Source organism: Protopterus annectens, chromosome 8.part0, assembly GCF_019279795.1.
Source record: "Protopterus annectens isolate FY-2018-M chromosome 8.part0, PAN1.0, whole genome shotgun sequence".
Taxonomy (NCBI): Eukaryota; Metazoa; Chordata; order Ceratodontiformes; family Protopteridae; genus Protopterus; species Protopterus annectens.
Genome location: NC_056741.1, coordinates 1,809,063,238 through 1,809,076,561, shown reverse-complemented (window position 1 = coordinate 1,809,076,561; position 13,324 = coordinate 1,809,063,238). Strand labels below are relative to the sequence as shown.

Sequence of the window (13,324 nt, the reverse complement as noted above, 5' to 3'; positions counted from 1 at the left end):
GATGGGTTTTACCAAGTCATCTGCAGGTGGGGTCACTCAGGAAGTAGAGGGATGGGCACGAAAAGCCTACAAGAATACAGATTCATCCAAGGAAGGGTTGGTGGACTTCCAGTCACCCCTATGTTTCAAGATCTCCAGTATGTCTCCAAAGCAGACATCCTCAGGAGGTGACCGCGGGGATCCTTCCTCCTCATCACAATCTGTATCTTCGGTAAGGGATTCTTCTGGAGAATCACCGTGCTTTCTCTTGCACGATCTCTTACGGGGTTGCTCTTCAGGGGGAAGATCTGAAGAGGGCTCTGAAGAGAGGGTACCCTGCAGTAGGGTGTCTTGCTGCTCCTGTGCTCAATGTCCCAGAATAGTGGACTGCAGCAGCTGTGAACCAGAGGGCATGTACATATAGCATTCCTGCGTCGAGGGAGCAACTGTGAGCCTGCTGAGGTGAGTGCCCTCTCCATTACCTGGAAGGTATGCCCACCTGAAGAGGGATGGGAGCCCATAACTGAGAAAGATAACCACAGAACTGAGGTCATACCATGCTCTAATGATCCCACCTCCAGGCAAGGAGCCACTAGAGGTCTCTGAGCTGTCAAGGCAACCGGAACCATAGATGGCACCGTAGAAAAAATTGGTGCCGTACTAGGGATCACAGTGCTGACAGACTAGCCATGGTGTTGAGGGTGGGTCAGGTCCAGCTGAGCCATGGTCCACAGGGTAGGCTCTGAAACTAAGGTAAGATCTACCAATGGAACCGAAAAGGTTGGCACCAGGGTAGGCATCGGCTTTGATGGCTCCAGGACCTGTGGGGAGGTTGAAGGAGGAATATAGGTTTGAGTCTGTGGAGAAATCCTTCGGCTCCGAGTGGGAGGAAGGTCTTAGATGGTGTTGGGATGCTTCTGGCCGCTAGGAGCTGATCCACAGGTCTCATTACATCGAGCTCCGAAAGACTCCTGGTGGAATGTGTTGACATCCCCGATGGAGATTCAGGTCAATCAAGGAAAGGACTTAGCTGCTGTCCCACAAAGGGGTTAATGGATGGAGAATATTGCATCCTGGCCAGTGTCTTGACCTTCGGCACATGGCTGGAGGACCAGAAGGTTGTGATGGCAAGGGGAAGTGACCAGTTTTAAGGGGGTATCTATTGTTGGTGCAGAGAGGGTCTGTGGTACTGTGGAAGGTGTTGGTACCATAGGTATAGAAGTTATTGTCGGCTCCATAATCAAGGACGGCACCATAAATAGAGTTTTAGGCTCCGGTGATGAAGTAGGTGTCATAGTCATCTTGGCATGTTTAGTTCTAGGTTGTGTATGAACCTGTGCCTTAGTAGTGTTTGGATCCTGGGACTGAGGAGATGATGGTACCAAGTGGCTCCTCTTTTTCATGTCTTTTTTAGGAGTGCTTGAGACCTCTGCCTCAGATAAAGCCTCTGAGGATGGGGTTTTTATGAGTCCTTTTAAGATCAGTTTGTTCTTGCGCTCGGTTAAGGTGCAGGCAGTAAAGCTCTTACAGAGCTCGCACGGTGGTTGGGTCTTTAAATGTAGTACTCCTTGGCAATAGACACAGGAGAGAGGCCCATCAGAAGGCATCTTCCTGCCACACTTGTCACACTGCTTAAATCCAGTAGTGCCCTTCTTGTCAGCCATTATCAACAATACAGTTAACAGCATTTATCCAACAATAAACAAAATAAATATTCTATTATGGGACTAGAGATACACTCGCATGTAGATAGAAGAAAGGGAGAGACTTTTTTTTTATACTGAAAATGGTAACAGAATATACCCTGAAGGGTAAAGAGAAGGAAGGAAAGAAGGAATACCAATGATAGTACTTGAAATACCTAAAGGTAAAGTAGGGAGGGGCTTGTACCAACAATGGTATGAAGAAATATCAACACGGTAAAGGAGAGAAAAAAGGACAAAAAACACACTCACACAGATGGGAAAATTATGTTTAAACGACTAAGATAAGGGGTAGATTGAAGAGAAAATATATTGCTAAATTGTCAAAGAGCGAAAAAACAGAACATTTAGCTTGATAGCTGGCCTGACACGTCTTGAAAGGCAAACGAGATCTGAGGAGATTAGGAGAGTGGCTCTATGGGTAACCTTAGCTCGAGAGTTTTTAGATGGCGTAAGCTTGTTATATCAGTTGAGATGGTTCCAAGGATGGAACCGAGACCCATCCATCATAAATGAATGAAGATTAACAACATCAGATTTAATGTTATCCACCTTCAAGACACACATAGTACTTTTTTGGTTTTTCAGTTACATATATAGTTTTTTTTATTAGATGAATCAACTGCAAGCTTCTTTTCAAATGGTGAATCTTTCTTGAATATGTTAATATCAGTTCCTTACAATTAGTATTACAAAGACATAATTAATTATCTTTAGTACACTGGTAGCAATAACAATGGTGGTTTCTACTACCAGCTGATGTAATCTGTGAAAACAGATTGTATCACTAAATTGTTTGGAATATACACTATTAGCAGTAATATTACTCCACTTTATATCAGGGTAGTTAAAACCACCCAATAATATATTTCCCTTATCAATGATGTAGTTAAACTTACTTAGTGATCCCACTAAGCAGCTGGATCAATATCTGGGCTACAGTAAACAAAGGATAATCTTGATAGAATTACTCTGACTTATTTCATTGATGTCAGTAATTTACTCATTCCAAAAATTTGTCTGTAGATACTAAAGATGATTTAATGTTTTCACATATTAGCAAAAGTGGTCCACCACCTCAAGCTTCCTCACCCAAACACTCTTATTTGATATAACCAGGAAAACATACATCCTTTGATTTCCAACTATCATAAATTGCTCTGTAGTTTCCTGCATTTATTATGTTTTTAATTCATCATGCTTTTTAGCTAAGCTTTGTAGATTACAACAGAAACATTTTATAATACTAACAAATCTTCTTAAACTATGAGCAAAAGCTGTCTGAGGTCTGTTGATTCTAAAAAAAATTGAGTTTCTCAGTTATTTTGCTAGACATGAAGCCTGACCCGCATACAAACATAGCTTATCTTTGTTAAATATACAACTGTCATATACACACTCTTCCCAGCAAGTAAGTAATCAACTTAATAATATAGACCAGGTTGAGATGCCTTAACTATGTACTGAATTTATGGGCTTCAGTGTAAATGCATTCATCTCACAAAGATGAGGTCATAATTTCACTCAAATCAATTCTTTAAAAACATTTTCTGCTGATTCACTAATAGATAATATCGTATTCTTTTTATGGTTTAATGGTGTAATATGCAAGCCATTAATGCCAGCATGAATGAGCATTTTGTTAAACTTAGAACTTACTTGGGGTAATCTATAAAATATTCCTTGAATGTAAGTCAACCTTAGACCAGACAGAACACTAACATATATGCTATTCTTAATTAGACCAAACAGAACACTAACAATTATGCTATTCTTCATCTACATTGATGTCTTATAGATGGTCATAGAACAGACTTGTTCAAGATTAAGATCTAAAAGTCATTTTTATTATCATATTTGTCACATTTTGGTCATTATTATTGGTATCTTCAATAATAATTAATTCAAAATGACTTAAATAAAACTCTGTTTTAATGAAATGATAAAAAAATTCCACATCTATGTGGAATTTTTTATCGTTTCATTAAAACAGAGTTTTATTTAAGTCATTTTGAAATTTTTGTTCCCGTTGAGCCTTTGGATACATCATTTTGTTCTTGGTCTGGTTCGGATCTAATTTGGTTTCAATAATAATTACTAAAATCAATTCAATACTATTATTGTTAAATACACAACTTTTACTTTTCACCTAGTATCCCATTTTATTTTTCTTGTTTTTATTTATATTTGTAAATTTCAGGATACAGCTAAAATGAACATTTCTTGTCCTTTCTTTATTGGAACACTCCATGATTACCATATAATTCCTACTGCATGTGATAATCATTACCCAGTTCAATTTGGTTAACTACAGAATTTCTAAATTCTTATTTTACAGCCTGCTTGTTAGTCCCATTACTTTGCTACAAATTATTCCCTTTGGCATGTACCTTGCAAAACACGTGCAGCAGCTGGAGAGACCACAGAGGTTCCTCACCAGAAGAATCCAGGGTCTCAAACATGTACCCTACACATATAGGCTAAAAGCCCTGTCCCTCTACTCAGTTTCATACAGAATCCTTAGAGGTGACCTCTGTCTGGCATACAAAGCAATCTCAGACCCCGCCTTGATGGAAATGCTGCATATCCACAAGTCAAGCTCCACTCGAGTAACCCAAACACGCAACCTCAACCTGGTCTGTGACATCAATAGGACTTGTTGGCGGGACAGATTTGTGCCCCAGAGACTCCCCCATCTGTGGAATAGACTCCCTCTCTATGTCAAGCAGAGTACCTCATTATCCCTTTTCAAGCACAACCTAGATAACTGGAATACACCCCTGGGATTCCACCTGTGTCCCTGCTGGACAGGGGCTTTGGGTGCAGACTTGTCTAAACATGGGTTAAACTCTTGGCTAGGCTTATAAGGGCATCAGAGCCAATAGTCTAGTAACTTCCTATGATCCTATGAATTGTCCCCTCCTTAAGAAAACAGCTTCCAAAGTCAGAATCACTCATGCTTATCAGTATTTCCCTTGTTTCTTTCCTATTACTTTCAGTACCTTGCTCTGTATCTTTACTATTGCTGCTCAAATCAATGTTGGACTCTGTCATCTTAACAGGGTCATCATTAGTATTTTTGAAATAAATCACATTTAGATTTTATTTTTATGATTGTTACCTTTCCTTTACCACTCTTTACTTCTAATTGGCATCCTAGCTTTGTTTTTTCTTGCCTTGATTGTGGATATGCCCTCTAAAATGTTGCCTTTCTAATAAGTATAGAAAAACTTAGAATAACTTCTTCTTTGTTGCAAGTCATGGGGGAATTTTTATTCCCTTTAGTGATATATTTAGAGTCAACTTCTATACACATACCATTTATTAGAAAAATGCTTTTTACTGTCATCCTGCCAATTAAGCAAGAATTCAGGCAGTCCTAATTGCAGTTTCGTACTGAATATGCAATTCATCTGATCTTCTGTTTTTTTATGTCTAATATTGAAAAAAGCACCAAAGCTTGACACAGTTGGTACAAGACCTAGTTAAAAGCTGGTTGGAGTTCTCATCTCATCTCTAATCCCCCTTAGTATTCAGTATTTTTATATACCTATTCTTTTTTGTCTCTGCTGCAAAGATGCTTTACATAATTATTTCTCACCCCACTATGTCACTTTACAGATTACCATACTACAGCCACATCTAAAATCAGCTGACCAGCCAACAGCCATACCACTAAATACATCTGCAAGCAATGTTATAGCAAGATTCCCTCACCTTCATTTATCACTGTAGTCTTTTTCATATGCTACAGTCAGGTTAATATTTATATTTCTTCTCTTCCTCTATATCATCTCTCAGCCTTCCCTTTCATCTCTCTCTATACTGCTTACACCTGCTACCCTCAATTTCTCTCTACATCCATACACAATTAAATCAGTACTTTTCTGCTTTACTACCCAACATACACATTATCCTTATTCATATCAATATTCTCCACAGTTATACTCACTTACACATCTCAGAATCATATATATATATATATATATATATATATATATATATATATATATATATAAAAGCCTTAAGACTAAACACAATATATTATTCTACATTTAAATTTCTAGTTTTTACCCAAATAACCACCCCACTTCCTGTCCTAACTGCATCATCTATCCTTTCAAACCCCTCTACTTCTTATAGTTCAAAAACATATTTTTCCTACAATTTCTCATACTATTATTTCTTCTATTTGTGCACACAACATCCTACCAGCATCCATTACCGTCAGAATTCTAACATATTGTATCCTCTGATCAAAATACTTCTGAACAACTTCTTCCAATAACACTCTGTCTATATCAGTACTGCTATATCCTACTATACAAGTACAGTTATCCAAAGCAACAGCCATTTAGTCACAAACTGGAGATTAAACATAAATCCAAGCAACATTTCCTCTACCCATATCATCATACTTCAATAACCGTAGAACGTAGCAGTGATATCCACTCACACCCAGGCCCAACTCGGTATATTCAGACACCAGATGCAATATCCACATCAGCTCCTTTATTTCTACCACCTCATGCACAATCCTACCCTGGCCTACATATATACCATACTAACTAACAAAGTATTATAATAAACTCTGAAGTGGACGCATGGCTAGCGCTACACATTACAGTCTTCTTAATTTCCTCAGAAACCTGGCTGTGCCAGGAAAAAAAATGAACAAATTACCCTGCCAGGTTCTAACAGATTAGTCACAGCCAACAAAAATTGGTGGTGTCACTATTTTCTTTAAAAAGGGATATCTCCATTTTCCTTCACACCCTGCCAATTTTCACTAATGCAGAAATCCTACTAACCATGCTAAAATTAAACACTGAAGGTAATCGCTTTCATGGATAAATACATAAACCCACATAACAATGCTAACACAGTGAAAGATATTCTCTGCTAGGCCTCCTCAAAAATCCCACATGAAATATTAATATTGGGTGATGTTAATATAAACTGGCAAACCATAAAACCTGAAAATATAGCCAATAATATGCATCTGTACAATTCACCCAACTTATAACCAAACCAAATAGATATAACAAAAGCCAACACCAGACAATCAAATCTTGAGTGGATCCTAACATCCTGTCCAAATAAAATCCCATGGGACTCTATCAGACAGCCTAAGTGATCACTTACCAATCTACACCAAAAGATACCAAAGTAACAGCCCCAAAATACTTCATTATAGCTGGGTAAGAAAACGTACTACCTTTCATGAAAACACTTTTATTAATACACATCTCCTTAAAAGGGAGTTGCTTAAGATTTTCTTCACAGATGATGCTGTCTCTGAGTTCAAACAAATCCTCCTAGGTATTCTAAAAACATTAGCCCCCTCAAATTAAAAAAGTCCAAGCCAACCCTTCTCCATGGGTATCCTTAGCAATTAAACAACTCAGAAAAGCTAGACACAATATGGAAGGGCTGGGCAACAAATAAAGCATCTCCTTCTTTGTTAGAATACAGGCAACTAAGAAACCTAACAAACAACTTATCGCCAATGACAACAAATACACTACTCATCCAAACTATACACACTAATAATCCAAAACTATTCTGGGCCTCAGTCAATAGATGGTTACATCTAGGACAAGTTACATAACCAACACCAAACACACATAAACAAAATGAAACAAACCACAGACAACCAATTCAATACCCAATTTATACAGACAGTGCAGTTACTGACCAGCTAGGTAACTGATCAAGTTCTTGAAGCCCTATTCAATCAAATGACCTCCTTCAACATTTCTCCTTCCGGCCAGTTCCCAAAGATACCATCAAGAATACTTCAAAAAATGAATGCCTACTACAACTACTCCTGACAATCTACCTGATGAATATCTTAAAATAGCAGCTGAGACTATTGCACATCCAGTTTTAGTTCTAATAAATTAAATTGATCCATATCTGAAAATAAAGTCCCATCACTAAGGAAGCAATCATTTGTTATTCCACCTCACAAGGATCGAATCAATGCAGATCATTCAAACTATAGGCCAAATTGCCATTTTATCTCCCCTATTAAATAAATATTGGAAAAATGTATTCATAAGCAACTTCTCAGCTATGTAATACATAACCAGCTTATGTCTTCCACCCAACAAGGCTTCCATCCTCATTACAGCACAACTACTACTTTGCTGAATTTTGTTGTCAACAGCCATAGAAATGCTGGAAATCTAGTCTCCACCATGTTCCTAGAGTTACCAAAAGCTTTTGACACTGTTTCTCATTAGAAACTCTTATATAAACGTTCAGCCTTAGAAATCACCATCTCTTCACTGCAATGGTTCCATAACATCTTCTCAACTAAAGCAGAAGCAATGTAATAAAAAATATGATTTTTCCATCTTCATGCCAGTAAGGATTGGTGTCCCAGAAGGATCTATACTAAGCCTCATATTTTTCAACATATTCATTAATGACCTGTACACTGCTAAAAAAATGCTACCCTAGTTCAATGCATTGATGACACAACCCTAATCTGCTCTACCAAATCACTCTCTAAACTCCAAAATCTTACACAACGATCTTTCTTATCAATTGAAGCATGGCTAAATACTTCATAACTACTATTAAACCCTAAAAAATAAATAAATCGGTGCTCTTCACCCCAAAACAACACTATTAACTATTGCGTCTGCCAACACCACTGTGAGAGAATGAGTAATCCACACAAAATTTTTGGGTATCACTATTGACCAGTTGAAATTCAACCACCATGTTATCACATGTAGTTAAAATTCATCAAAAATTCAGGCACATTATACAGAGCAAAAACCACCTCACTGAAATAGCCAGATGTATAGCCTCTACTTTCCTACTGCCATCTCTCCTCTATGCTGCCCCAAACTTCATCTTCAAGCCTCACAACTGTCCAAACTTGAACAATGTTATAAGAAAATAATCAAATTTGCAGTAAACTATAATGGAACACACCACTGCCTAGTCCTCAGAAAATTAAATTCATTAGAACTACTATCACCTCACCTAGCTCTTTCTCAGCTAATTGCAATACACAGACTTATCTTTAAGTAAGAAAACTGCCCAGCCCTTAACAACTCAGTACAATACCAATCCCCCAATAGAATCTGATGCTGTAGAGAAACATTATTAATCAATATAACCAAATCAGCTAATACTGTTGATAACGCTCTATATTCAAATAGTGTAGCTAAAGTATAGAACCTCATCCTCCTACAAGTTAAATCTATCTAGAATGAAAACGCATTTAAAAATAACTAAAACTTCACCTATCAGATCAATCGATCTGCTCCTGTACATTTCCAGTATAAATGCCACTGTTATCTTCAGGTTGCCATATATCAAACCATTTCTCTTCATTCATAATCCTGTGCTATACAACCAGTCTTCACCAACACCCAAAGAGTTTCAATAGCTTCCTCCAACTGTATACATTGTTTTCTGACACTGCTCACCCCACACCTCTATACTTGCAATATATAAGCCTTATAATAGCCATATATAATTTTCTCTGAACCTGCTTTATACCCCACTTCGTAACTACAATATTAACATCTTCTCTCCTACCTAGTTCCTTCCATCACCTCCATTGCTTTGAATGTCTAAGCATTAATCGCATGATCTATTATCTGTCTAATAAACCCACTAATACATCTCTTCAAATGCTCAGTGTTCAACATCTACTAATGCATAATTATATTTTACATTGGAATAGTTGCCCGCTACTTTCATATGAATGTAAAACAACTAGGAAATGTCTGTGTAATTGTTAATGTATATTATTTAATGTCAGTGAATGTATATTAAGGAATGTCTTTTTAAAAATGTTTCTAATATGTTGGAGCTTTTCTCCTTAGGCCTCCACTGAAAAGGGTTTTCTTGACTAAACCCAAACAGACAAACCCAGTAAACAAAAGCAAAATAAAATAAAAATAAAGAAATAAAGATTATACATGTTTTTACTAACAAACCCAGTCAAAGCCACTAGTATACTGCACTAAAAGGACTAAATTGGTTAGAACTCTGTCCATCTTATACCACCCAGTTAATCACAGCAAAAAAAAAAATAAATAATAATAATAAGAAACAATCCTTCTGCCTGATCAGCTTTTAATACAGTTTTCCAAAATTATACCCAAAAATGTCCCTTAAGATCAAATTATAAACAAGTCCTTATCATACACACACAAAATAATCTGCAGGATGCTCCCAATACGCTAAGGTTATAGCAAAATCCTGCAGCTTGCTCTCTATAACAATAAGGTTATCTCCCAACTTGCATATGTTCAAAACCTCTTTAAAAATATCTTTAACTAATTCCTGGCTCTGCTCATGTTCCACACTAGGCTAGCGCCATCCTATAACCATTTTTATCTTTCACCCAGCCTTCATCTTCTAACCACAGTTTTATCCTACCCACTTTCTTGCAGCTATTCTTTCCTTTAACTTCCTTCAGTTATAATAGTTGTTTTCCCTACCATACTACCATTTACTATTTGACTACTAACACTTATTATGCTCCCAAATTACATATCTTTCAAATAATTATTTGTAATTTGTAAATATCTCTTTCTCTATTGACTTTATAAACATACTTTCTATTATCATTTACACATATATTCTTTTCTTTACTAACCAATCTCTCTCTCATCTCTCTTTGCCAACTTATTAATAATCCTTTTCTTACTCAGGCACTCTATTTCTTTTGAAGTCATATATTTTCCTTACTTATTTCATATTTTTGCTTAAAGTGCTCTCTTCTTTATCTTTTGTAATTTAAACAAATTAAGTTTAGTTCTTTCATCAGACAATCTATTTATTTTGTTAATCTGAAGTATATTGTACTGTATACTTGCAAAAACTACAGCCTTTCCAACTATGTTATATTATATTGTTCTTATACAAACATTACAGTTTATGTCAAATGTTTATATTTGCTATATTCTGCTATTTTGCTTTCATGTAATATTTTGGAGCTTTCTTCCTGGTGTCTCACCCGAAAACAGGTAATTTTTCAGTAAACAAATGTCAATAAAGAACCAGCTAATAAATAAAATTTACCTAGGGGTACAAAACAGAAGACAAGTTTGCAGCTAATTATTGAGGAGGATCTACTTGTGGGTTGGAGATGGAAGACAGGTTATCACTATGCAGTCACCTGGAAAGGGTCTTACTCTGAGTCAAGCTATGGTCCTAATGTCAAGTGCTGTATCCAGCAGCCCCTATTGCTATCTTTGGTACTACTGGCACTCCTTAGATTGCTGCTTTGTGTTTTGCATTTTGTTAAAGAGCCACACCTTACATGGAAAGTTTTTGCTGTACTAAGGAATATGGGAGTAACATACTTGCTTGCATGTCTGCAGGGCCTTCCCCTTTTGTTCCAGGTCTTTTGGCACTTTTTTCCAGTAGTATCCTATGTAGTAACAATAGCTAAAGGTGTATTTAGGAGCTTTCGTTTGACATCCCCTAGAAAGGTTGAGTTCTAAACTGGCAATGTTTTCTTAGAGGGCATGTGACAGTTGTCTTCAGACCAGCATCATTTGTGCGATAGTTATATTCTCTGTGTGTGCATCCCAGACTAGTTATGTGTTTGGAAAAACTTAGATATATTTCCTTAATACATACTTTCCTTTACTGAGCCATATGGACTTGGTAGTGAGTAGTCCCAACAGCCAGCACAGAATTATACATTCTTCTCCTGAACTCTGTCCTTTGTTCTGTTATCTTTATCACAGGGCAGGAAACTTAGAGTTTCTTTTTTCTTTGAAGCTTTTGAAACAGGTATGTCTATAACACAGAGTAAGCTGTGAGATTTGATTCTTATATAAATATTTATGAACGACTGACTGGGTTGTCTTCTGTGTGGAGTCTGTATGTCTTATCAGTGTCCTCATGGGATGCCAGTAGGTGATCTGGTTTCCTGCAACATCACAAAGACATATATAGATGAAACGAGAATCCTCCAAATTACCAGTAGGTGTGCACACAGTGTATGAGGGTCTGTGTGCATCCGTGCATTCCATGACAGACTGGTGTGCTTTCCAGGATGACTGTCTCTGGCTTTACAACTAAGTGCAGGGGCAAGCTACAACTTCCCCATGACACTGAACTGGATAAAGTGTGTCTCAGAGAATGAATACAAACATGTCCTAAAATCCTGCAATGAATGTCATGCTTTTTTGAAGTAAACAGCTTAAAAACTTTTTTCACAGGCAGTGTCTTAAAGACATCATCAAATGATGGAATAACTAAAGAAACTGCTAAGGCTTTTGGACCTTGCAGCCTTAAGAGCTCAGCACACCTTTGCTTAAGTGAAGAAACAGCTTTGGTAGCTCACTTAAAATGATAATCCTCACAGATTTGTTTTTGTCCCTTTATTTCACTTTCCTTTACCTCAACTAATTCAATAAATTTCACTGTACTTTTTTTGTACCTGAATGGTTCTAAAACTGGATTTGTTACTTGGTTGTCTCAGAATAAAACTATACTACATATTTATTTTAGTTAATTTGCAGACCTGCTATAACTCATGTTTTAAAAAAGTATGGATGTGCACACGGTATTATGGAATAGGAAATATATTTTGTATTATAAACTGAGACCATGCAGTCAATTTCCTCTCAAAAGAAACAAAGCTACTGTTTTTTTCAAAGAAATGTTTTCTATAAAATGGGATGGTATAACATAAAAACAAATTAACTCAGTGCTTATTTCATAGGCCCTTGTTGGTCTTTAATTTGTAATAGTAATACTCAGAAATGTCTCACAGCAATTTAATTCATTCTGCTAATATTTCCTAGTGTTAAATTTAGTCGACCAAATAAAAGTTGTTTTTTTTCATTTATTATATAATGACAAGGCACTAATCCTGACTAAAGCAATGCACCTACCACTCAAGTCCTTACTGAACTGACTTCAGTATTTTCATGTAAATACTTTGCAGATATATCTGTGTCATGTTCTGTACAACTTGAGAAAGGTGGTCTTAGAAATTATTTATATTATCTATGTTCAGTTGGTCAACAGGGGAATTCAGTTGTCTGAAGTCATAGCTGGAAAAAGTCTGAAGAAATATAATGGCAGAAGTCCAGCGATCCCACTACTACTTTAATTTGTAAGATGACACCACAGTATGGGTATGATGCTGATATTCGTACTGTTCATAAAGGAAGCCTACACTTGGAAACTAGACATTTTCTCACTATTCTTGACTTATAAATTATAGCAGAAAATGTTTCAAGCTTACATGGAACACAGTGTTACTGTTCAACAAAAAAATGTATAGATTTGACAAATCTTGTAAACTCTTCTCTATAAAAGAATAGCCACCATACCTCCTTAAGTAACGTTTATTCAACATCTTTTAAATTACTACCATGTTCCTTAAGCAGTTACACTTTTACTCTCTATATAAAACGACACAGTTAAACTTATATTTCACTGTTTTCAAAAGCATACCAAAATACTACTCACAAAAGTATATTGTTACTGCTTTAGCTCGACATGGCTACCTTAAACAATGATTTTTTTAAGTACTTTATTATCTACTGCAGTGACATGTCCCTTTATCCAATAGCAGGGCTTTGGAACACTTTGCAAACTGATAGCTTTCAGTATCAAATTTATTTTTGATGTATGGATATGGA

General features: G+C 36.6%; 1 protein-coding gene across 1 annotated transcript in view; it reads right to left on the bottom strand.

The window, feature by feature from the left end:
* The window catches only part of HYDIN (HYDIN axonemal central pair apparatus protein), a 6,673,197-nt gene that overhangs the window by 1,517,525 nt on the left and 5,142,348 nt on the right, over nucleotides 1-13,324 (bottom strand). The gene's annotated exons all lie outside the window — the stretch shown is intronic.